General features: G+C 48.5%; 1 protein-coding gene across 1 annotated transcript in view; it reads left to right on the top strand.

The window, feature by feature from the left end:
- Positions 1-24,258, top strand: part of SLC38A5 (solute carrier family 38 member 5) — a 130,538-nt gene that overhangs the window by 46,626 nt on the left and 59,654 nt on the right. The window lies entirely within an intron of this gene.

Below are 24,258 nucleotides of genomic sequence, written 5' to 3'. Positions count from 1 at the left end.
TTTGTTCAATAAAGGTTCCAGATCTTATACAAGCTATTCTCAGCTAGTTTTGTATGGGGGCAGCTAGAATACCTGATATCTATGTTCAAGACTGAAGGAAGCGGTATTCGGACGGAAGCACACAAACACAGTGTGGGGTCGCGGTTCCGTTAAACGGATAAGACAGGGTTACTGGAGTCAGGATGCACATGCTCATTTTGGTGTGTATTGCTAGAGAGTTTTTTTTTTCTTGGAAGAGTGCATGTGATCAGCACAAGGCCAATCAGCACTGTCTAGACAGAGGGTCAGGGGTCCTGTATCCTAATAGGACAGCCAGTGCAATATGAAAACTCCTCCTACAAGCTTAATACAGGCACTGATAGAAGTCATAAGGCTGCTATATACTGCTGATGAAAAAAGGTATTTAGCAGTTTAAATTTACTAAAATAATTGCATTTCGATGTTCTGTGTACTGGGGGAGACCAGATATAGGTAATGCAGGGTCCTGGGTTTAAGTAACACTTTTTTAGTAACACTTTAAGTTCTTATTGGTGCCAGGGAGCATGGTCTTTTACTGACAGCTATAGAAATGCCTTGAAATGCCTTGAAAGAAAGGTTTTCCTCCTTCAGTGGTGTGTTTATTGATGATATTCAGTTACGAGAATATCTCCTAATCAGTAAGAACTAATCTCCAGACAGATGTTGTTACCATTTTTTACCTTTTTTTTTTGGCAATACAAACATTAGGTTTTGATAAAAACACCGCCTGGCATTATTCTAGTCATTATCGCTGCAGAAAAAACAATCAAAAGGAAAGGATCCAGCTTTTACGCTCTATGTGGCACTAGACAATGAGTTCTTACTGTATTTTAGATGCTATAAGAAACCTTTAAATTACCCAATTTTTTTAAGCAAATATATTTTTTTTAATTTATATTAGTGCAAGATATGCATTTGCTGCCATGTAACAGTCAACAGGACAATGCTAAGCTCTTTTTCCCACCAGCAATAGCTGATATAGATATATAGACAGGGAAAGCAAAGTACCCTATTAGAAAACAGTAGCTGATCAGGCCTGGATCTAGGGGGGTCTAGGTGGATCTAGGTGGCACTCTGATAAGGACAGTTTATGTAAGTGGTACTGTGACAGGGATAGTTGATGTAAGTGGCACTCTGATAGGGACTGTTGATGTAAGTGGAACTCTGATAGGGACAGTTGATGTAAGTGGCACTGTGATAGGGATAGTTGATGTAAGTGGCACTCTGATAGGGGCAGTTGATGTAAGTGACACTCTGATAGGGATAGTTGATGTAAATGACACTGTGATAGGGATAGTTGATGTAAGCGACACTCTGATAGGGGCAGATATATAGACAGGGAAAGCAAAGTACCCTATTAGAAAACAGTAGCTGATCAGGCCTGGATCTAGGGGGGTCTAGGTGGATCTAAGTGGCACTGTGATAGGGAAAGTTGATGTAAGTGGCACTCTGATAGGGGCATTTGATGTAAGTGGCACTCTGATAGGGGCAGTTGAAGTAAGTGGCACTCTGATAGGGGCAGTTGATGAAAGTGGCACTCTGATAGGGGCAGTTGATGTAAGTGGCAGTCTGATAGGGGCAGTTGATGTAAGTGACACTCTGATAGGGATAGTTGATGTAAATGGCACTCTGATAGGGGCAATTGATGTAAGTGGCATTCTGATAGGGACAGTTGATGTAAGTGACACTCTGATAGGGACAGTTAATGTAAGTGGCACTCTGATAGGGACAATTGATGTAAGTGGCACTCTGATAGGGACAGTTGATGAAAGTGACACTCTGATAGGGATAGTTGATGTAAATAGCACTGTGATAGGGATAGTTGATGTAAGGGACACTCTGATAGGGACAGTTGATGTAAGTGGCACTGTGATAGGGGCAGTTGATGTAAGAGGCACTCTGAGAGGGGTAATCGACGTAAGGGCACTCTAAGAGGGGTTATTGACGGAAAGGGCACTCTGAGGGGGGGGCAATTGATGTAAGGGGCAGTCTGAGGGGGGCAGTTATAATTGGGTAATTTAATGCTGACAGTTGATGTAAGGGAGCACTCTGATGAGGAATCCTGATGTAAGGAGGGACACTGGTAGGGACACAGGGGGGCACAGGTTCTGTTTAATCCCATTAATCCATTGGCCGCTTAATACATACTGACATTGCCTCAGCACTACCTGTCAGATGTTACTTCCACGTTATAACTCATGTGACTGTCACTCAGTATTGTTATTGTCATTATGCCCCTTGACTTTATTTTTACTGCACCCCCCAGATCAATTAAGCTAGATCCGGGCCTGTAGCTGATCCTAACAACAGTTAATGCTCAAGGAAAATGATGGCAAGATAATACGCAATTTAGACTTTGAAACCAAAACAGGGGTGATTGTCAGGTGTGGCTACAAAGTGTATAGATTCTCAGACATCGTTGTTCACAGGTTAGAATGCTGAACCCCTGCTTGGATCCCATCACAGTGCAATGAGCAAAATTAAAGTGTATATAAAATTCTTAGCAATGAAAGTCCCTCAATTGCTTCCTTTTAATCTTATTACACCATTTAAAGTGTATTATATCTGTTCTAAAAATGCAAAAATAAATAAAATAAATACCTGGAGATTCTACCAGAAATCTAGTGAGTTCTTAACCTCCTATACATTGTGCCTGTGCTGCACAGTTATCAGTGTTAAAAGCCTTGCTCTATCCCAGAAAGCAAGAAATTGTGCTGCAAGTTTGAAAATAACTTGCTAAGCTATTGCTAGATTTGTCAGGCTTCACAAGTTTGTTGCACAACTGCACCAAGTCCGCATTGCAGGACTCCATATCAACTTTCTTTGCAAACATTCTGCAAGTCTGCTGCAAGTTCTTGTTCAGTTATGTTGTGCAATAGTCATCCCACCACAGGGGTCACTGTGGCTGAATTTTCATGCTGTAGACTTGCAGAGCTCTTGCTGTAGACTAGTGGTACCCCAGATGTTTCGGATCTACTTTTCCCATGATGCTCAACTACACTGCAGAGTGCGTGAGCATCCTGGGAAATGTGGTTCCAAAACATCCGGGGTGCCAAGGTTCGCCATCACTGCTGTAGATTCACCACTGCAACTTTGCACTTGCTGAGACTTGCCACACAAATTTGTCAAAGTGTCAACTAGAACCTGTGCTTCAAGTGTTCTGCAAGTCTACAACTTGCCAGTGAAAATGTGCAGCAAGTTAACAAGATTTACAATTCAACACTGCCAAAAATTTGTGGCAGGTTATCCTTGCTATCTGGGGTTATCTCTGTAGACTACAGAACCCCCCCCCCTCCCCCCACCATATGTAATGGAGATGAGGAGATCAGACAAGTTTTCTGAAGTCAAACACCAAAGAAAATGGCCTCTGCCCCCACCTATAACTGGCCTTCATTGCAAAGAACACATAGAAAGGCAACGCACATGAGACAAACAAAAAAGCATGTGCTTCCACTGTGAAGACTCTCATAAATTTACAAGAGTTAGGACTGCAGGTAATACAGGGTGCTGTGGAGTGGCCCTGCAGCTTACACATGCATTTTCAAATGTGTGCTAACTAAACCCCTGTTTTGACGGAAACTGTTAGACAGGTTAATTTGGTTGGTAAGCAAACTGGTTAGAAAATTGAACTTGGAATTTTTATTTTTGTTTGTCTCAAGTGTTCTGAAGTCCTAACATGCTTCCTGTTGTAAGGTGACAATGCTGCTATTTCACAGATACAGTAAAGTAAGTGTATATTGACACCCTAAGACAGGAAAGAAGACCAAAAATATGAATGCAGACCCCACATCTAAGGACTGGTAAGCTGCAACATAATAATTTTAGTACATTGAGGATAGTCAATGGATATCTGATATTGTAAACCAGGAGTTCTCAAACATTGTAGAATAAAGGGCAAGTATACTGTCCTTCAGACTTTGGGGGGAGTGTGCCCAGTGGGTGTAGAACATATCTCGGCATCAGGGAGTAGGAGTAGATAACTTCTCATGCTTGGTGGTCAGTGTGAGTAAACAAAAAAGTCATAGCACCTGTGGTCAGTAGGAGGAAGAATAGCGCTCCATCATTGGCAACAGTGGGAGGAATAATGCCCCATTGTTGGTGTCAGTGGGAGGATTAGTGACCCATTGTTGGTATGAGTGTAAGGAATAGTGCCCCATCTGTGGTGTCAGTAGAAGGAATAGTGCCCCATCTGTGGTGTCAGTAGAAGGAATAGTGCCCCATCTGTGGTGTCAGTAGAAGGAATAGTGCCCCATCTGTGGTATCAGTAGAAGGAATAGTGTCCCATCTGTGGTGTCAGTCGAAGGAATAGTGCTCCATCTGTGGTGTCAGTAGAAGGAATAGTGCCCCATCTGGGGTGTCAGTAGAAGGAATAGTGCACCATCTGTGGTGTCATTCGAAGGAATAGTGCCCCATCTGTGGTGTCAGGAGAAGGAACAGTGCTCCATCTGTGGTGTCAGGAGAAGGAATAGTGCTCCATCTGTGGTGTCAGGAGAAGGAATAGTGCCCCATCTGTGGTGTCAGTAGAAGGAATAGTGCCCCATCTGTGGTGTCAGGAGAAGGAATAGTGCCCCATCTGTGGTATCAGTAGAAGGAATAGTGTCCCATCTGGGGTGTCAGTAGAAGGAATAGGGCACCATCTGTGGTGTCAGTCGAAGGAATAGTGCCCCATCTGTGGTGTCAGGAGAAGGAATAGTGCTCCATCTGTGGTGTCAGTAGAAGGAATAGTGCCCCATCTGTGGTATCAGTAGAAGGAATAGTGTCCCATCTGTGGTGTCAGTAGAAGGAATAGTGCCCCATCTGTGGTATCAGTAGAAGGAATAGTGCCCCATCTGTGGTGTCAGTAGAAGGAATAGTGCCCCATCTGTGGTATCAGTAGAAGGAATAGTGCCCCATCTGTGGTGTCAGTCGAAGGAATAGTGCTCTATCTGTGGTATCAGTAGAAGGAATAGTGCTCCATCTGTGGTGTCAGGAGAAGGAACAGTGCTCCATCTGTGGTGTCAGGAGAAGGAACAGTGCTCCATCTGTGGTGTCAGGAGAAGGAACAGTGCTCCATCTGTAGTGTCAGGAGAAGGAATAGTGCTCCATCTGTGGTGTCAGGAGAAGGAATAGTGCCCCATCTGTGGTGTCAGTAGAAGGAATAGTGCCCCACCTGTGGTGTCAGTAGAAGGAATAGTGCCCCATCCTTGGTGTCAGTCGAAGGAATAGTGCCCCATCTGTGGTGTCAGGAGAAGGAATAGTGCCCCATCTGAGGTGTCCGGAGAAGGAATAGTGCACCATCTGTAGTGTCAGTCGAAGGAATAGTGCCCCATCCTTGGTGTCAGTCGAAGGAATAGTGCCCCATCTGAGGTGTCAGTAGAAGGAATAGTGCCCCATATGTGGTGTCAGTCGAAGGAATAGTGCTCCATCTGAGGTGTCAGGAGAAGGAATAGTGCCCCATCTGAGGTGTCAGGAGAAGGAATAGTGCCCCATCTGTGGTGTCAGTAGAAGGAATAGTGCCCCATCCTTGGTGTCAGTCGAAGGAATAGTGCCCCATCTGAGGTGTCAGTAGAAGGAATAGTGCTCCATCTGTGGTGTCAGGAGAAGGAATAGTGCCCCATCTGTGGTGTCAGTAGAAGGAATAGTGCCCCATCCTTGGTGTCAGTCGAAGGAATAGTGCACCATCTGTGGTGTCAGGAGAAGGAATAGTGCCCCATCTGAGGTGTCCGGAGAAGGAATAGTGCACCATCTGTAGTGTCAGTCGAAGGAATAGTGCCCCATCCTTGGTGTCAGTCGAAGGAATAGTGCCCCATCTGAGGTGTCAGTAGAAGGAATAGTGCCCCATATGTGGTGTCAGTCGAAGGAATAGTGCTCCATCTGAGGTGTCAGGAGAAGGAATAGTGCCCCATCTGAGGTGTCAGGAGAAGGAATAGTGCCCCATCTGTGGTGTCAGTAGAAGGAATAGTGCCCCATCCTTGGTGTCAGTCGAAGGAATAGTGCCCCATCTGAGGTGTCAGTAGAAGGAATAGTGCTCCATCTGTGGTGTCAGGAGAAGGAATAGTGCTCCATCTGTGGTGTCAGGAGAAGGAATAGTGCCCCATCTGGGGTGTCAGTAGAAGGAATAGTGCCCCATCCTTGGTGTCAGTCGAAGGAATAGTGTCCCATCTGAGGTGTCAGTAGAAGGAATAGTGCTCCATCTGTGGTGTCAGGAGAAGGAATAGTGCCCCATCTGAGGTGTCAGTAGAAGGAATAGTGCTCCATCTGTGGTGTCAGGAGAAAGAATAGTGCCCCATCCTTGGTGTCAGTAGAAGGAATAGTGCCCCATCTGAGGTGTCAGTAGAAGGAATAGTGCTCCATCTGTGGTGTCAGGAGAAGGAATAGTGCCCCATCTGGGGTGTCAGTAGAAGGAATAGCACCCCATCTGTGGTGTCAGTAGAAGGAATAGTGTCCCATCCTTGGTGTCAGTCGAAGGAATGGTGTCTTATCCTTGGTGTCAGTCGAAGGAATAGTGCCCCATCCTTGGTGTCAGGAGAAGGAATAGTGCCCCATCTGTGGTGTCAGGAGAAGGAATAGCGCCCCATCTGTGGTGTCAGGAGAAGGAATAGTGCTCCATCTGTGGTGTCAGGAGGAATAGTGCCCCATCTGGGGTGTCAGTCGAAGGAATAGTGCCCCATCTGTGGTGTCAGGAGAAGGAATAGTGCCCCATCTGTGGTGTCAGTAGAAGGAATAGTGCCCCATCTGTGGTGTCAGGAGAAGGAATAGTGCTCCATCTGTGGTGTCAGGATAAGGAATAGTGCCCCATCTGTGGTGTCAGGATAAGGAATAGTGCCCCATCTGTGGTGTCAGTAGAAGGGATAGTGCCCCATCTGTGGTGTCAGGAGAAGGAATAGTGCCCCATCTGTGGTGTCAGGAGAAGGAATAGTGCCCCATCTGTGGTGTCAGTAGAAGGAATAGTGCCCCATCTGTGGTGTCAGTAGAAGGAATAGTGCCCCATCTGTGGTGTCAGGAGAAGGAATAGTGCCCCATCTGTGGTGTCAGGAGAAGGAATAGTGCCCCATCTGTGGTGTCAGTAGAAGGAATAGTGCCCCATCTGTGGTGTCAGTAGAAGGAATAGTACCTCATTGTTTATATCAGTGGAAGGAATCATGCCGTATCATTGGTGTCAGTGGAAGGAATAGTGCCCCATCTGTGATGTCAGTAGAAGGAACAGTGCTCCATCTGTGGTGTCAGGAGAAGGAACAGTGCCCCATCTGTGTTGTCAGGAGAAGGAATAGTGCCCCATCATTGGTGTCAGTGGGAGGAGTCGTTTCCCATCATTCAGCTTCGGGTGTGGCTGCTGGAAGGTTCTCTGGCTGTGTGTCTGTTGCTGCTCCAGGTGATCTGTGTAAGAGGGTGTGAGGTGAAATCCCTCCCAGCTCTCCTGGCCCCCTTCTGGGGAAGCCATGGAGGCCAGCGGGGCCTCTCCTGCTGGAGGCTCTCAGACATCCCCTGGGCGGATGGATGGCATGCATGCTCCTGTGCAGCCCGTGGTTGGTGATCTCTCTGCACCTGGTGAGGATGAAGATGCTGGATCCATTCGGGAGCGAGTGGTGGCCGGGATCAAAGTCCTCAATAAGGAGAGAGACAAGCTCTACAAGCTTAGAGCGGATTTAAAGCGCCTGAGAAAGCAGCGTGAAGGCTTGTTCAGCAAGAACCGCGGATCCATGGATTCAGAGGTCCAATTAGCTAAGGTCCGTGTGGATCATCAAGAAACTATCGTGGCCATGATGGAAGGCAGGGATGGTCCCTTCAGGGAGAAGTTTTGCAATGAACGGAGGTTTGCAAAGATGGAGGTGGAGGAGGAGACCCCTAGTTCTGACCCCCTTCCCCCTCAAGGTGAGGTAAGCAGCCCATTGCCATCTCAGGGCTCAGGAGGCATGTTGAAAGTTATACAGGTAATGGAGTCTCCAATGCAGGAAGATCAGCTGGTGTTTGGTGATGTGGAGGACTTACCTGAGAGTGTGCCTGATAAAGTAAAGTATATAAAGCCCCAGCTTACAGATAAAACAGTTTTTGTGCCTTTTAGCACCTTGCCTAATGATGGGTTTCCTAATGACACTCCGGGTGATTCCCCTATGCTCAGCAATGTTGTGCCTGCTGCTGATGTCTCTAAACAGGAAAAGTTGTGTTTAAAAAATGACATTTCTGCTGAAGAACCACAAAACCCAGAAGAGCCGATTAACCCCCCTTCTGCTGAGCTTAAAACTATTTCAGTCACTGTTGAACAGGACTCTACAGCGCAGCAGCAGGAAACATCTGGTACTGCATCAGAAACAGTTATCCCTAATAACATTGCAGGCATGGTGGATCCCACCATTATATGTGGAACTGATAATGCTGCTTGTTTAGGCCAAGCTGGTAAAAATAATAATAGTAGTGTACCTGATAATGTGACATCAGTGTGGGGTCTTGGCCCTAATAAACCTACATTTGCACAGGTGGTAAGCTGTGCTCCTGGCAATATCACCAAGCCAGGGTTACAATCAAGGAGGAGCTCTGCTTCTAATCAGGGTTTTCCCTCGCGGGCTGCCACTATGAGCACCATTGGATCTGGTATTGGATCTATGGCTTCTGCTGGGGGTCCAAGGCGGAACGTAGTCCTCCTTAAATGGGAAGGTGGTGCAGTCCCTCTAGCAAGGCGTATGGTGGTGGACCTGATCTTAGATATGGGTTTTGGGGCTAATGACCTATATGCCCTGATACATGTGGCTGGAAGCCGGGAATACACAGTTAGTTTCACCAGACCAGAGGGTCTTGACTTGTTCTGGGAACGATATATGGCTCGGTGCAGGTCAAGACCCGAATGGGAAGGTCTGGTGCCAGTGGCAGTTTCCCAAAGGTCAACAGTGAAGAAAATTACTATTGTCCTTACAAATGAGAGTGTTCCTGCTCGGGACTTAGAGGTCTGGTTGAGAAATTATGGGGATGTTTTGACCAGGCCGGATAAAATTCATGATGAGCGTGGCATCTGGACCGGGGGTTGGTCGGTAACGGTCAGGTTGGCTAGGGATGGGAATGTTGTCCGTCACCTGCCCTCCTCTGCCTTTATAGGGAGGGATAGGATGACCATTTTTTATCCCGGTCAGCCAAAACTGTGTCACCGCTGTGGAGAAAAGGGGCATTTTAGCTCCTCTTGTTCAGCTCTGATCTGTTCAGTGTGTCGGGGGCAGGGTCATGTGGCCAGGGACTGCACCCAGGCGATAAGGTGCAACCTGTGCCTGCGCCTTGGCCACCCCTACAGCCGATGTCCTGAAGCCTGGCATAATATGGATAGAGAGGTGATAGATGATCTGTTAAGGCTGGACAGGATGGAGGATGAGGCCCCTGTTGTACCACCCTCCTCTGCGGTGACTGACCCCCCTGGTCTTGTGCAGGATCCCTCCCTAGTCCCTGTGCCCACCCCTCCTGTATCTGTAAGTTTTCCTTCTGTGTCTGTCCCTGTGTCCCCCCAGCCTTCTGTACCGGCTCCTCTTGTGTCAGAATCTGCCAAGTCTGTGCCCCCTGAGTCAGTTATTCCCGATCAGTCTTCCCTTCCTAAGTGTGACCTTAAAGAAGCCCCCCACCCACCAGGAGTGGTAGAGGGTACCAAAAAGGGTGCTGCTGCGGCTTCCTCTGTAAAGAAGTCTTCTGTGAAGACTTCAAAGAAGAAGAAGAAAACAAGAGATGAAAGCATCTCTGAATCTGACCTTCAGTACCTGGAGGAGAGAAGGAAGGTTGTGAGGCGGAAGAGACAGACGGTGAGGACGGAACAGGGACAGGATGCCTCAGTGACTGTCTCCAACCGTTCTAGGGCTTCTGCTTGGGATATCTCCTCATCTGGGGATTCTTCTGAGCAGAATTCAGAAATTGAAATGGAGTTGGAGGAGGCTTCAAGAAAGAGAGAGGCTTCTGGTGATGAGCAGCAGAGGGGAGCTAAGAAGCAATCCACCCAATAACCCAAATGGCGGTTCCCCCTCCGTTAAAAGTGGTGACAATAAATGTCGCCAGCATTAAGTCGGTAAGAGCTCGTTCTATGGCCTTATTTTTGTTCAGCCAATTAGATGCTGAAATTTTATTTTTGCAGGAGACTAGGCTCACCTCCTTGGCAGATATTCATATGGCCAAGAGAGAGTGGAGGTATGGTCCATCTTACTGGTCTCTTGCGGCCGAGCCTTACGGCGGGGTGGCGGTGTTGTTTAAAACCGGCATGGTAACTGTCCGGCGGGTTATTGAGGTGGAGATTGGGAGATGTATGGTCTTAGACGTTCTTGTGGGAGGGCAGGACCTGCGCCTAATTAATATTTATGGGCCGCACACAAAGTGGGACAGGAAATGCCTTTTTACAAGGATCAAGCCATTTCTTTTTACATCCCGGCAAGTGGTTTTTGGAGGTGACTTTAATACTGTGACTAGGCCCAAGGACAGGAAGGACTTCAATGACCGGCTGGGATATGATAGCGTTTTTTTAAATAGTATGGTTAGGGATGCTGGTCTTGTGGATGTGCACATTAAGCACCTCCCGGATGACACAGGGTTCACCTTTCATCGAGGTAATAGTCAGAGTAGGATAGATAGGTTTTTTTTGAAGGAGGCCTCTGCTTTCTCACCCCCAGTGGTGCAGGCGGTGGAGTTCTCTGATCACTGTATGCTATCTGTGGTCTTGAATGCTTCAGATTTCCCTCAGAGGGGCAAAGGCATCTGGAGATTAAATTCGACTCTCCTTGAGGAAGAACATGTTAGACAATCCTTTGAGGAATTCTTTCAGGCACAGGTGACCATCCTGGACTTTTGTAGCAGCAAGGCTGAGTGGTGGGAGCTGACCAAAAAGAGGATTGCTGGATTCTTCAGGGGCCTAGCCAATAAAAAACAGTTTAATAGATACATGACCTACCAACGTTTGCGGAGGAAGCTGGATATTCTTGTCTCGAGAGGAGGAGATCCTGGGGCAATCTCTGAAGTGAAAATCCTCCTCAGGAAGTGTCAATATGACCGGCATACCTCTTTGGTTCTGGAGCGGGACTATGGGAAATACCACTCGCCTGACCCTTACCAGAACTGCAAACAGGGTGTAGCTGTTAAGATGGTCGTTGGCCTTAAGGATAGTACAGGTTCCTTGACAAAGTCCAGGTCAGGGATCCTGGAGGTCGTGAGGTCTTTTTATGCTGAACTTCTTGGGAGGAAGGAGCTTGACCGAGACAAGATGGAAAGCTTTTTGGACTCTATTCCAGGTCTAAATGGTGGAGATGTCCCTTTGATGAATTTGACAGAAGAGATCACAGTTGAAGAGGTGACGAGGGCAATTGAACAGCTTGCCATCAAGAAGTCACCTGGACCGGATGGTCTGACGGCTGAGTTTTACAAAGCCTTTAAGTCTATTCTGGCCCCACATTTGGTAGAGATTTTTAACAGTTGTCTTGCTGAGGGAGTGCTTCCCCCTTCCATGAGACACTCAGCTGTGATTCTTCTTTCAAAAGGTAAAGATCCTTCGATGATTGAGAATTGGCGCCCCATCAGCCTTCTCAATGTCGATAGAAAGGTGCTGGCGAAGATACTTTTCTGGCGCCTATCGGCAGTAGCAGAGTCTTTGCTTTCTCGCCATCAGCACTGTTCGATCCAGGGTAGGAGCACCTTCACAGCGGTTTTAGCTGTCCGGGAGGCCTTGGAGCAGTGCAGGGCTGCAGGCTGGGGAAAGTATCTACTGGCATTGGATCAGGCAAAGGCTTTCGATCGTGTCAACCATGAGTACCTGTGGTTGCTCTTTAGTAAGTACGGTCTGCCGGGTGGTTTTGTCGATTGGTTAAAAGTTTTGTATAAGGGGGCAGAAAGCTTCCCTCTTGTTAATGGTTGGGTTGGACAGTCCTTTGAGGTTGGTTCTGGGGTGCGCCAGGGTTGTCCGCTGAGTCCCCTGCTCTATGTGTTTGCAATCGACCCCTTCATCAGGAGGCTAGAGAGCGGCATGTTGTGTGGGGTACCAGTGGGAATCCCGGGTGAGCCGCCTTTGAGGGTTGTTGCCTATGCGGATGATGTGTCAGTGATTGTCACTGGGACAGATGAAGCGGAGGAGGTGGTCTCTCTGACATCACGGTACTCTGAAGCATCAGGCTCCAAGATCAATCAGGAAAAGAGTGAAGTTTTTTGGATGGGAAAGGAAGGTGAGGGGTTTGATCTCCCGGACACTTTTCCAGTGCCCCAGGAAAAAATTAAGATATTAGGCATTGAATTTGGACCTGGCGATTATGGCCTCAAAAACTGGGAGGGCAGGCTGGAAGTTGCCAATACTAAGGTGGTCAGCTGGAAGAGATGGAAGTTATCTCTGAGGGAAAGGGTTGATCTGATTAAGACTTACCTGATACCGATCTTCTTGTATGTCAGCCCTGTCTGCATCTTGCCAGTGTCTCTCTATGCTAGGATCTATAGTGTGTTCTTCCAGATGCTGTGGGGGAACAGACTGAACCCCATCAAGAGGAATGTCACCTATCTATCCAGGAGGGAGGGTGGCTTAGGTATGGTCAACCCCGTTCTTTTCTTTTCACTGCTATTTCTCAAGTTTAACATTGGTAGTATGCTTGCAGTGGAACCTCCTGGATGGGCAGGCATGTTTAGATCTTGGTTTAGGCCTTTTCTGCGACTTTGGGAAGAAGGTGGCCAAGTGAAGAATCTCAGGGGTCATCGTGGTCAGCTCCCAGCCTATGTCGCTCCGTGTCTGAAGTTGCTGCGGCAGTGGCGACTGTCGGCTGAAGATCTCAGATCCGCTCCGAGGAAAGTCCTTATGAGCCGAGTCTTGAGTGAAGTCTTTCATGACCCACTGGCCTTAAGGGATTGCCCAGGCCCAATTTTGAGGGAAGGGTTAAGATTGATTAATTTGGCTAGAGTCCCCCTTAAATTCAGGGATCTGGCCTGGTTGTGCTTCCACGGGAGGCTCTATGTTCGGGGCAATTTGAAATTCCGCAGTGGGATGGATCGTGGTTGTCCTCGGGAGGAATGTGCAGGTGAGGAGGAGACTATGGACCATTTTCTGCTTCGTTGCCCTTTTAACATAGAGGTATACAAACAGGTTGGGCGGGCCCTCGGTGTTCCTTTCCTCTCCAGGCTGGGTTATGCTGAGTGGGTGTACGGAGCATTCAATACTGGTGGGGGCTTTTGTTTGGATACACTTTTTTTAGTTAGTTTAGTAGTCCGTTATTACACATGGAACGCACGGTGTCAGGTCACCCTTCGGCGTAAAATCCTTCCTGTTCAGGTGGTGGTGTGTGACATTCTGCATGAGGTGGGGAAGATTCGGGCGCTTGAGAGAGACAAGTGGGGTCAGAGGGCTTGGCTGAAGGCGTGGAGGGGTTTCAAGCCTCCCTGACTGCCAGGAGTCTCTTTCCCGGGTGTGGCTTTCTGTCTCTTATCACCCTAGATTTTTTCTTAATGCTCAGTTTTTGATAAATGGCTGCATACATAGGTGATGGGTTGTGCCTCTTAGGCCCTCTCTGCTGCTTTATGTAAATAGTTTTCTAAGAATGTTGGAAGTGGATTATGTATATATTCTGCACATGGATGTGAATTCCTTTGTTTTTTTTGTTGGAATATTGTACTATAGTTCTGTTTTTTACTTTTGTATAAAATATGTTGCTTGATTCTTTTCAATAAAAGATCAATAGTGCCCCATCTGTGGTGTCAGTAGAAGGAATAGTGCCCCATCTGTGGTGTCAGGAGAAGGAATAGTGCTCCATCTGTGGTGTCAGGATAAGGAATAGTGCCCCATCTGTGGTGTCAGGATAAGGAATAGTGCCCCATCTGTGGTGTCAGTAGAAGGGATAGTGCCCCATCTGTGGTGTCAGGAGAAGGAATAGTGCCCCATCTGTGGTGTCAGGAGAAGGAATAGTGCCCCATCTGTGGTGTCAGTAGAAGGAATAGTGCCCCATCTGTGGTGTCAGTAGAAGGAATAGTGCCCCATCTGTGGTGTCAGGAGAAGGAATAGTGCCCCATCTGTGGTGTCAGGAGAAGGAATAGTGCCCCATCTGTGGTGTCAGTAGAAGGAATAGTGCCCCATCTGTGGTGTCAGTAGAAGGAATAGTACCTCATTGTTTATATCAGTGGAAGGAATCATGCCGTATCATTGGTGTCAGTGGAAGGAATAGTGCCCCATCTGTGATGTCAGTAGAAGGAACAGTGCTCCATCTGTGGTGTCAGGAGAAGGAACAGTGCCCCATCTGTGTTGTCAGGAGAAGGAATAGTGCCCCATCATTGGTGTCAGTGGGAGGAGTCGTTTCCCATCATTCAGCTTCGGGTGTGGCTGCTGGAAGGTTCTCTGGCTGTGTGTCTGTTGCTGCTCCAGGTGATCTGTGTAAGAGGGTGTGAGGTGAAATCCCTCCCAGCTCTCCTGGCCCCCTTCTGGGGAAGCCATGGAGGCCAGCGGGGCCTCTCCTGCTGGAGGCTCTCAGACATCCCCTGGGCGGATGGATGGCATGCATGCTCCTGTGCAGCCCGTGGTTGGTGATCTCTCTGCACCTGGTGAGGATGAAGATGCTGGATCCATTCGGGAGCGAGTGGTGGCCGGGATCAAAGTCCTCAATAAGGAGAGAGACAAGCTCTACAAGCTTAGAGCGGATTTAAAGCGCCTGAGAAAGCAGCGTGAAGGCTTGTTCAGCAAGAACCGCGGATCCATGGATTCAGAGGTCCAATTAGCTAAGGTCCGTGTGGATCATCAAGAAACTATCGTGGCCATGATGGAAGGCAGGGATGGTCCCTTCAGGGAGAAGTTTTGCAATGAACGGAGGTTTGCAAAGATGGAGGTGGAGGAGGAGACCCCTAGTTCTGACCCCCTTCCCCCTCAAGGTGAGGTAAGCAGCCCATTGCCATCTCAGGGCTCAGGAGGCATGTTGAAAGTTATACAGGTAATGGAGTCTCCAATGCAGGAAGATCAGCTGGTGTTTGGTGATGTGGAGGACTTACCTGAGAGTGTGCCTGATAAAGTAAAGTATATAAAGCCCCAGCTTACAGATAAAACAGTTTTTGTGCCTTTTAGCACCTTGCCTAATGATGGGTTTCCTAATGACACTCCGGGTGATTCCCCTATGCTCAGCAATGTTGTGCCTGCTGCTGATGTCTCTAAACAGGAAAAGTTGTGTTTAAAAAATGACATTTCTGCTGAAGAACCACAAAACCCAGAAGAGCCGATTAACCCCCCTTCTGCTGAGCTTAAAACTATTTCAGTCACTGTTGAACAGGACTCTACAGCGCAGCAGCAGGAAACATCTGGTACTGCATCAGAAACAGTTATCCCTAATAACATTGCAGGCATGGTGGATCCCACCATTATATGTGGAACTGATAATGCTGCTTGTTTAGGCCAAGCTGGTAAAAATAATAATAGTAGTGTACCTGATAATGTGACATCAGTGTGGGGTCTTGGCCCTAATAAGCCTACATTTGCACAGGTGGTAAGCTGTGCTCCTGGCAATATCACCAAGCCAGGGTTACAATCAAGGAGGAGCTCTGCTTCTAATCAGGGTTTTCCCTCGCGGGCTGCCACTATGAGCACCATTGGATCTGGTATTGGATCTATGGCTTCTGCTGGGGGTCCAAGGCGGAACGTAGTCCTCCTTAAATGGGAAGGTGGTGCAGTCCCTCTAGCAAGGCGTATGGTGGTGGACCTGATCTTAGATATGGGTTTTGGGGCTAATGACCTATATGCCCTGATACATGTGGCTGGAAGCCGGGAATACACAGTTAGTTTCACCAGACCAGAGGGTCTTGACTTGTTCTGGGAACGATATATGGCTCGGTGCAGGTCAAGACCCGAATGGGAAGGTCTGGTGCCAGTGGCAGTTTCCCAAAGGTCAACAGTGAAGAAAATTACTATTGTCCTTACAAATGAGAGTGTTCCTGCTCGGGACTTAGAGGTCTGGTTGAGAAATTATGGGGATGTTTTGACCAGGCCGGATAAAATTCATGATGAGCGTGGCATCTGGACCGGGGGTTGGTCGGTAACGGTCAGGTTGGCTAGGGATGGGAATGTTGTCCGTCACCTGCCCTCCTCTGCTTTTATAGGGAGGGATAGGATGACTATTTTTTATCCCGGTCAGCCAAAACTGTGTCACCGCTGTGGAGAAAAGGGGCATTTTAGCTCCTCTTGTTCAGCACTGATCTGTTCAGTGTGTCGGGGACAGGGTCATGTGGCCAGGGACTGCACCCAGGCGATAAGGTGCAACCTGTGCCTGCGCCTTGGCCACCCCTACAGCCGATGTCCTGAAGCCTGGCATAATATGGATAGAGAGGTGATAGATGACCTCTTAAGGCTGGACAGGATGGAGGATGAGGCCCCTGGTGTACCACCCTCCTCTGCGGTGACTGACCCCCCTGGTCTTGTGCAGGATCCCTCCCTAGTCCCTGTGCCCACCCCTCCTGTATCTGTAAGTTTTCCTTCTGTGTCTGTCCCTGTGTCCCCCCATCCTACTGTACCGGCTCCTCTTGTGTCAGAATCTGCCAAGTCTGTGCCCCCTGAGTCAGTTATTCCCGATCAGTCTTCCCTTCCTAAGTGTGACCTTAAAGAAGCCCCCCACCCACCAGGAGTGGTAGAGGGTACCAAAAAGGGTGCTGCTGCGGCTTCCTCTGTAAAGAAGTCTTCTGTGAAGACTTCAAAGAAGAAGAAGAAAACAAGAGATGAAAGCATCTCTGAATCTGACCTTCAGTACCTGGAGGAGAGAAGGAAGGTTGTGAGGCGGAAGAGACAGACGGTGAGGACGGAACAGGGACAGGATGCCTCAGTGACTGTCTCCAACCGTTCTAGGGCTTCTGCTTGGGATATCTCCTCATCTGGGGATTCTTCTGAGCAGATTTCAGAAATTGAAATGGAGTTGGAGGAGGCTTCAAGAAAGAGAGAGGCTTCTGGTGATGAGCAGCAGAGGGGAGCTAAGAAGCAATCCACCCAATAACCCAAATGGCGGTTCCCCCTCCGTTAAAAGTGGTGAAAATAAATGTCGCCAGCATTAAGTCGGTAAGAGCTCGTTCTATGGCCTTATTTTTGTTCAGCCAATTAGATGCTGAAATTTTATTTTTGCAGGAGACTAGGCTCACCTCCTTGGCAGATATTCATATGGCCAAGAGAGAGTGGAGGTATGGTCCATCTTACTGGTCTCTTGCGGCCGAGCCTTACGGCGGGGTGGCGGTGTTGTTTAAAACCGGCATGGTAACTGTCCGGCGGGTTATTGAGGTGGAGATTGGGAGATGTATGGTCTTAGACGTTCTTGTGGGAGGGCAGGACCTGCGCCTAATTAATATCTATGGGCCGCACACAAAGTGGGACAGGAAATGCCTTTTTACAAGGATCAAGCCATTTCTTTTTACATCCCGGCAAGTGGTTTTTGGAGGTGACTTTAATACTGTGACTAGGCCCAAGGACAGGAAGGACTTCAATGACCGGCTGGGATATGATAGCGTTTTTTTAAATAGTATGGTTAGGGATGCTGGTCTTGTGGATGTGCACATTAAGCACCTCCCGGATGACACAGGGTTCACCTTTCATCGAGGTAATAGTCAGAGTAGGATAGATAGGTTTTTTTTGAAGGAGGCCTCTGCTTTCTCACCCCCAGTGGTGCAGGCGGTGGAGTTCTCTGATCACTGTATGCTATCTGTGGTCTTGAATGCTTCAGATTTCCCTCAGAGGGGCAAAGGCATCTGGAGATTAAATTCGACTCTCCTTGAGGAAGAACATGTTAGACAATCCTTTGAGGAATTCTTTCAGGCACAGGTGACCATCCTGGACTTTTGTAGCAGCAAGGCTGAGTGGTGGGAGCTGACCAAAAAGAGGATTGCTGGATTCTTCAGGGGCCTAGCCAATAAAAAACAGTTTAATAGATACATGACCTACCAACGTTTGCGGAGGAAGCTGGATATTCTTGTCTCGAGAGGAGGAGATCCTGGGGCAATCTCTGAAGTGAAAATCCTCCTCAGGAAGTGTCAATATGACCGGCATACCTCTTTGGTTCTGGAGCGGGACTATGGGAAATACCACTCGCCTGACCCTTACCAGAACTGCAAACAGGGTGTAGCTGTTAAGATGGTCGTTGGCCTTAAGGATAGTACAGGTTCCTTGACAAAGTCCAGGTCAGGGATCCTGGAGGTCGTGAGGTCTTTTTATGCTGAACTTCTTGGGAGGAAGGAGCTTGACCGAGACAAGATGGAAAGCTTTTTGGACTCTATTCCAGGTCTAAATGGTGGAGATGTCCCTTTGATGAATTTGACAGAAGAGATCACAGTTGAAGAGGTGACGAGGGCAATTGAACAGCTTGCCATCAAGAAGTCACCTGGACCGGATGGTCTGACGGCTGAGTTTTACAAAGCCTTTAAGTCTATTCTGGCCCCACATTTGGTAGAGATTTTTAACAGTTGTCTTGCTGAGGGGGTGCTTCCCCCTTCCATGAGACACTCAGCTGTGATTCTTCTTTCAAAAGGTAAAGATCCTTCGATGATTGAGAATTGGCGCCCCATCAGCCTTCTCAATGTCGATAGAAAGGTGCTGGCGAAGATACTTTTCTGGCGCCTATCGGCAGTAGCAGAGTCTTTGCTTTCTCGCCATCAGCACTGTTCGATCCAGGGTAGGAGCACCTTCACAGCGGTTTTAGCTGTCCGGGAGGCCTTGGAGCAGTGCAGGGCTGCAGGCTGGGGAAAGTATCTACTGGCATTGGATCAGGCAAAGGCTTTCGATCGTGTCAACCATGAGTACCTGTGGTTGCTCTTTAGTAAGTACGGTCTGCCGGGTGGTTTTGTCGATTGGTTAAAAGTTTTGTATAAGGGGGCAGAAAGCTTCCCTCTTGTTAATGGTTGGGTTGGACAGTCCTTTGAGGTTGGTTCTGGGGTGCGCCAGGGTTGTCCGCTGAGTCCCCTGCTCTATGTGTTTGCAATCGACCCCTTCATCAGGAGGCTAGAGAGCAGCATGTTGTGTGGGGTACCAGTGGGAATCCCGGGTGAGCCGCCTTTGAGGGTTGTTGCCTATGCGGATGATGTGTCAGTGATTGTCACTGGGACAGATGAAGCGGAGGAGGTGGTCTCTCTGACATCACGGTACTCTGAAGCATCAGGCTCCAAGATCAATCAGGAAAAGAGTGAAGTTTTTTGGATGGGAAAGGAAGGTGAGGGGTTTGATCTCCCGGACACTTTTCCAGTGCCCCAGGAAAAAATTAAGATATTAGGCATTGAATTTGGACCTGGCGATTATGGCCTCAAAAACTGGGAAGGCAGGCTGGAAGTTGCCAATACTAAGGTGGTCAGCTGGAAGAGATGGAAGTTATCTCTGAGGGAAAGGGTTGATCTGATTAAGACTTACCTGATACCGATCTTCTTGTATGTCAGCCCTGTCTGCATCTTGCCAGTGTCTCTCTATGCTAGGATCTATAGTGTGTTCTTCCAGATGCTGTGGGGGAACAGACTGAACCCCATCAAGAGGAATGTCACCTATCTATCCAGGAGGGAGGGTGGCTTAGGTATGGTCAACCCCGTTCTTTTCTTTTCACTGCTATTTCTCAAGTTTAACATTGGTAGTATGCTTGCAGTGGAACCTCCTGGATGGGCAGGCATGTTTAGATCTTGGTTTAGGCCTTTTCTGCGACTTTGGGAAGAAGGTGGCCAAGTGAAGAATCTCAGGGGTCATCGTGGTCAGCTCCCAGCCTATGTCGCTCCGTGTCTGAAGTTGCTGCGGCAGTGGCGACTGTCGGCTGAAGATCTCAGATCCGCTCCGAGGAAAGTCCTTATGAGCCGAGTCTTGAGTGAAGTCTTTCATGACCCACTGGCCTTAAGGGATTGCCCAGGCCCAATTTTGAGGGAAGGGTTAAGATTGATTAATTTGGCTAGAGTCCCCCTTAAATTCAGGGATCTGGCCTGGTTGTGCTTCCACGGGAGGCTCTATGTTCGGGGCAATTTGAAATTCCGCAGTGGGATGGATCGTGGTTGTCCTCGGGAGGAATGTGCAGGTGAGGAGGAGACTATGGATCATTTTCTGCTTCGTTGCCCTTTTAACATAGAGGTATACAAACAGGTTGGGCGGGCCCTCGGTGTTCCTTTCCTCTCCAGGCTGGGTTATGCTGAGTGGGTGTACGGAGCATTCAATACTGGTGGGGGCTTTTGTTTGGATACACTTTTTTTAGTTAGTTTAGTAGTCCGTTATTACACATGGAACGCACGGTGTCAGGTCACCCTTCGGCGTAAAATCCTTCCTGTTCAGGTGGTGGTGTGTGACATTCTGCATGAGGTGGGGAAGATTCGGGCGCTTGAGAGAGACAAGTGGGGTCAGAGGGCTTGGCTGAAGGCGTGGAGGGGTTTCAAGCCTCCCTGACTGCCAGGAGTCTCTTTCCCGGGTGTGGCTTTCTGTCTCTTATCACCCTAGATTTTTTCTTAATGCTCAGTTTTTGATAAATGGCTGCATACATAGGTGATGGGTTGTGCCTCTTAGGCCCTCTCTGCTGCTTTATGTAAATAGTTTTCTAAGAATGTTGGAAGTGGATTATGTATATATTGTATATATTCTGCACATGGATGTGAATTCCTTTGTTTTTTTTGTTGGAATATTGTACTATAGTTCTGTTTTTTACTTTTGTATAAAATATGTTGCTTGATTCTTTTCAATAAAAGATCAATAGTGCCCCATCTGTGGTATCAGTAGAAGGAATAGTGTCCCATCTGTGGTGTCAGTCGAAGGAATAGTGCTCCATCTGTGGTGTCAGTAGAAGGAATAGTGCCCCATCTGGGGTGTCAGTAGAAGGAATAGTGCACCATCTGTGGTGTCATTCGAAGGAATAGTGCCCCATCTGTGGTGTCAGGAGAAGGAACAGTGCTCCATCTGTGGTGTCAGGAGAAGGAATAGTGCTCCATCTGTGGTGTCAGGAGAAGGAATAGTGCCCCATCTGTGGTGTCAGTAGAAGGAATAGTGCCCCATCTGTGGTGTCAGGAGAAGGAATAGTGCCCCATCTGTGGTATCAGTAGAAGGAATAGTGTCCCATCTGGGGTGTCAGTAGAAGGAATAGGGCACCATCTGTGGTGTCAGTCGAAGGAATAGTGCCCCATCTGTGGTGTCAGGAGAAGGAATAGTGCTCCATCTGTGGTGTCAGTAGAAGGAATAGTGCCCCATCTGTGGTATCAGTAGAAGGAATAGTGTCCCATCTGTGGTGTCAGTAGAAGGAATAGTGCCCCATCTGTGGTATCAGTAGAAGGAATAGTGCCCCATCTGTGGTGTCAGTAGAAGGAATAGTGCCCCATCTGTGGTATCAGTAGAAGGAATAGTGCCCCATCTGTGGTGTCAGTCGAAGGAATAGTGCTCTATCTGTGGTATCAGTAGAAGGAATAGTGCTCCATCTGTGGTGTCAGGAGAAGGAACAGTGCTCCATCTGTGGTGTCAGGAGAAGGAACAGTGCTCCATCTGTGGTGTCAGGAGAAGGAACAGTGCTCCATCTGTGGTGTCAGGAGAAGGAATAGTGCTCCATCTGTGGTGTCAGGAGAAGGAATAGTGCCCCATCTGTGGTGTCAGTAGAAGGAATAGTGCCCCACCTGTGGTGTCAGTAGAAGGAATAGTGCCCCATCCTTGGTGTCAGTCGAAGGAATAGTGCCCCATCTGTGGTGTCAGGAGAAGGAATAGTGCCCCATCTGAGGTGTCCGGAGAAGGAATAGTGCACCATCTGTAGTGTCAGTCGAAGGAATAGTGCCCCATCCTTGGTGTCAGTCGAAGGAATAGTGCCCCATCTGAGGTGTCAGTAGAAGGAATAGTGCCCCATATGTGGTGTCAGTCGAAGGAATAGTGCTCCATCTGAGGTGTCAGGAGAAGGAATAGTGCCCCATCTGAGGTGTCAGGAGAAGGAATAGTGCCCCATCTGTGGTGTCAGTAGAAGGAATAGTGCCCCATCCTTGGTGTCAGTCGAAGGAATAGTGCCCCATCTGAGGTGTCAGTAGAAGGAATAGTGCTCCATCTGTGGTGTCAGGAGAAGGAACAGTGCCCCATCTGTGTTGTCAGGAGAAGGAATAGTGCCCCATCATTGGTGTCAGTGGGAGGAGTAGTTTCCCATCATTCAGCTTCGGGTGTGGCTGCTGGAAGGTTCTCTGGCTGTGTGTCTGTTGCTGCTGCAGGTGATCTGTGTAAGAGGGTGTGAGGTGAAATCCCTCCCAGCTCTCCTGGCCCCCTTCTGGGGAAGCCATGGAGGCCAGCAGGGCCTCTCCTGCTGGAGGCTCTCAGACATCCCCTGGGCGGATGGATGGCACCCCTGCTCCTGTGCAGCCCGTGGTTGGTGATCTCTCTGCACCTGGTGAGGATGAAGATGCTGGATCCATTCGGGAGCGAGTGGTGGCCGGGATCAAAGTCCTCAATAAGGAGAGAGACAAGCTCTACAAGCTTAGAGCGGATTTAAAGCGCCTGAGAAAGCAGCGTGAAGGCTTGTTCAGCAAGAACCGTGGATCAATGGATTCAGAGGTCCAATTAGCGAAAGTCCGTGTGGATCATCAAGAAACTATCGTGGCCATGATGGAAGGCAGGGATGGTCCCTTCAGGGAGAAGTTTTGCAATGAACGGAGGTTTGCAAAGATGGAGGTGGAGGAGGAGACCCCCGGTTCTGACCCCCTTCCCCCTCAAGGTGAGGTAAGCAGCCCATTGCCATCTCAGGGCTCAGGAGGCATGTTGAAAGTTATACAGGTAATGGAGTCTCCAATGCAGGAAGATCAGCTGGTGTTTGGTGATGTGGAGGACTTACCTGAGAGTGTGCCTGATAAAGTAAAGTATATAAAGCCCCAGCTTACAGATAAAACAGTTTTTGTGCCTTTTAGCACCTTGCCTAATGATGGGTTTCCTAATGACACTCCGGGTGATTCCCCTATGCTCAGCAATGTTGTGCCTGCTGCTGATGTCTCTAAACAGGAAAAGTTGTGTTTAAAAAATGACATTTCTGCTGAAGAACCACAAAACCCAGAAGAGCCGATTAACCCCCCTTCTGCTGAGCTTAAAACTATTTCAGTCACTGTTGAACAGGACTCTACAGCGCAGCAGCAGGAAACATCTGGTACTGCATCAGAAACAGTTATCCCTAATAACATTGCAGGCATGGTGGATCCCACCATTATATGTGGAACTGATAATGCTGCTTGTTTAGGCCAAGCTGGTAAAAATAATAATAGTAGTGTACCTGATAATGTGACATCAGTGTGGGGTCTTGGCCCTAATAAGCCTACATTTGCACAGGTGGTAAGCTGTGCTCCTGGCAATATCACCAAGCCAGGGTTACAATCAAGGAGGAGCTCTGCTTCTAATCAGGGTTTTCCCTCGCGGGCTGCCACTATGAGCACCATTGGATCTGGTCTTGGGTCTATGGCTTCTGCTGGGGGTCCAAGGCGGAACGTAGTCCTCCTTAAATGGGAAGGTGGTGCAGTCCCTCTAGCAAGGCGTATGGTGGTGGACCTGATCTTAGATATGGGTTTTGGGGCTAATGACCTATATGCCCTGATACATGTGGCTGGAAGCCGGGAATACACAGTTAGTTTCACCAGACCAGAGGGTCTTGACTTGTTCTGGGAACGATATATGGCTCGGTGCAGGTCAAGACCCGAATGGGAAGGTCTGGTGCCAGTGGCAGTTTCCCAAAGGTCAACAGTGAAGAAAATTACTATTGTCCTTACAAATGAGAGTGTTCCTGCTCGGGACTTAGAGGTCTGGTTGAGAAATTATGGGGATGTTTTGACCAGGCCGGATAAAATTCATGATGAGCGTGGCATCTGGACCGGGGGTTGGTCGGTAACGGTCAGGTTGGCTAGGGATGGGAATGTTGTCCGTCACCTGCCCTCCTCTGCCTTTATAGGGAGGGATAGGATGACCATTTTTTATCCCGGTCAGCCAAAACTGTGTCACCGCTGTGGAGAAAAGGGGCATTTTAGCTCCTCTTGTTCAGCTCTGATCTGTTCAGTGTGTCGGGGGCAGGGTCATGTGGCCAGGGACTGCACCCAGGCGATAAGGTGCAACCTGTGCCTGCGCCTTGGCCACCCCTACAGCCGATGTCCTGAAGCCTGGCATAATATGGATAGAGAGGTGATAGATGATCTGTTAAGGCTGGACAGGATGGAGGATGAGGCCCCTGTTGTACCACCCTCCTCTGCGGTGACTGACCCCCCTGGTCTTGTGCAGGATCCCTCCCTAGTCCCTGTGCCCACCCCTCCTGTATCTGTAAGTTTTCCTTCTGTGTCTGTCCCTGTGTCCCCCCAGCCTACTGTACCGGCTCCTCTTGTGTCAGAATC

This window comes from Pelophylax lessonae, assembly GCF_965119305.1.
Source record: "Pelophylax lessonae genome assembly, chromosome: 7".
Taxonomy (NCBI): Eukaryota; Metazoa; Chordata; class Amphibia; order Anura; family Ranidae; genus Pelophylax; species Pelophylax lessonae.
This window is presented reverse-complemented; position numbering and strand designations above follow the sequence as displayed.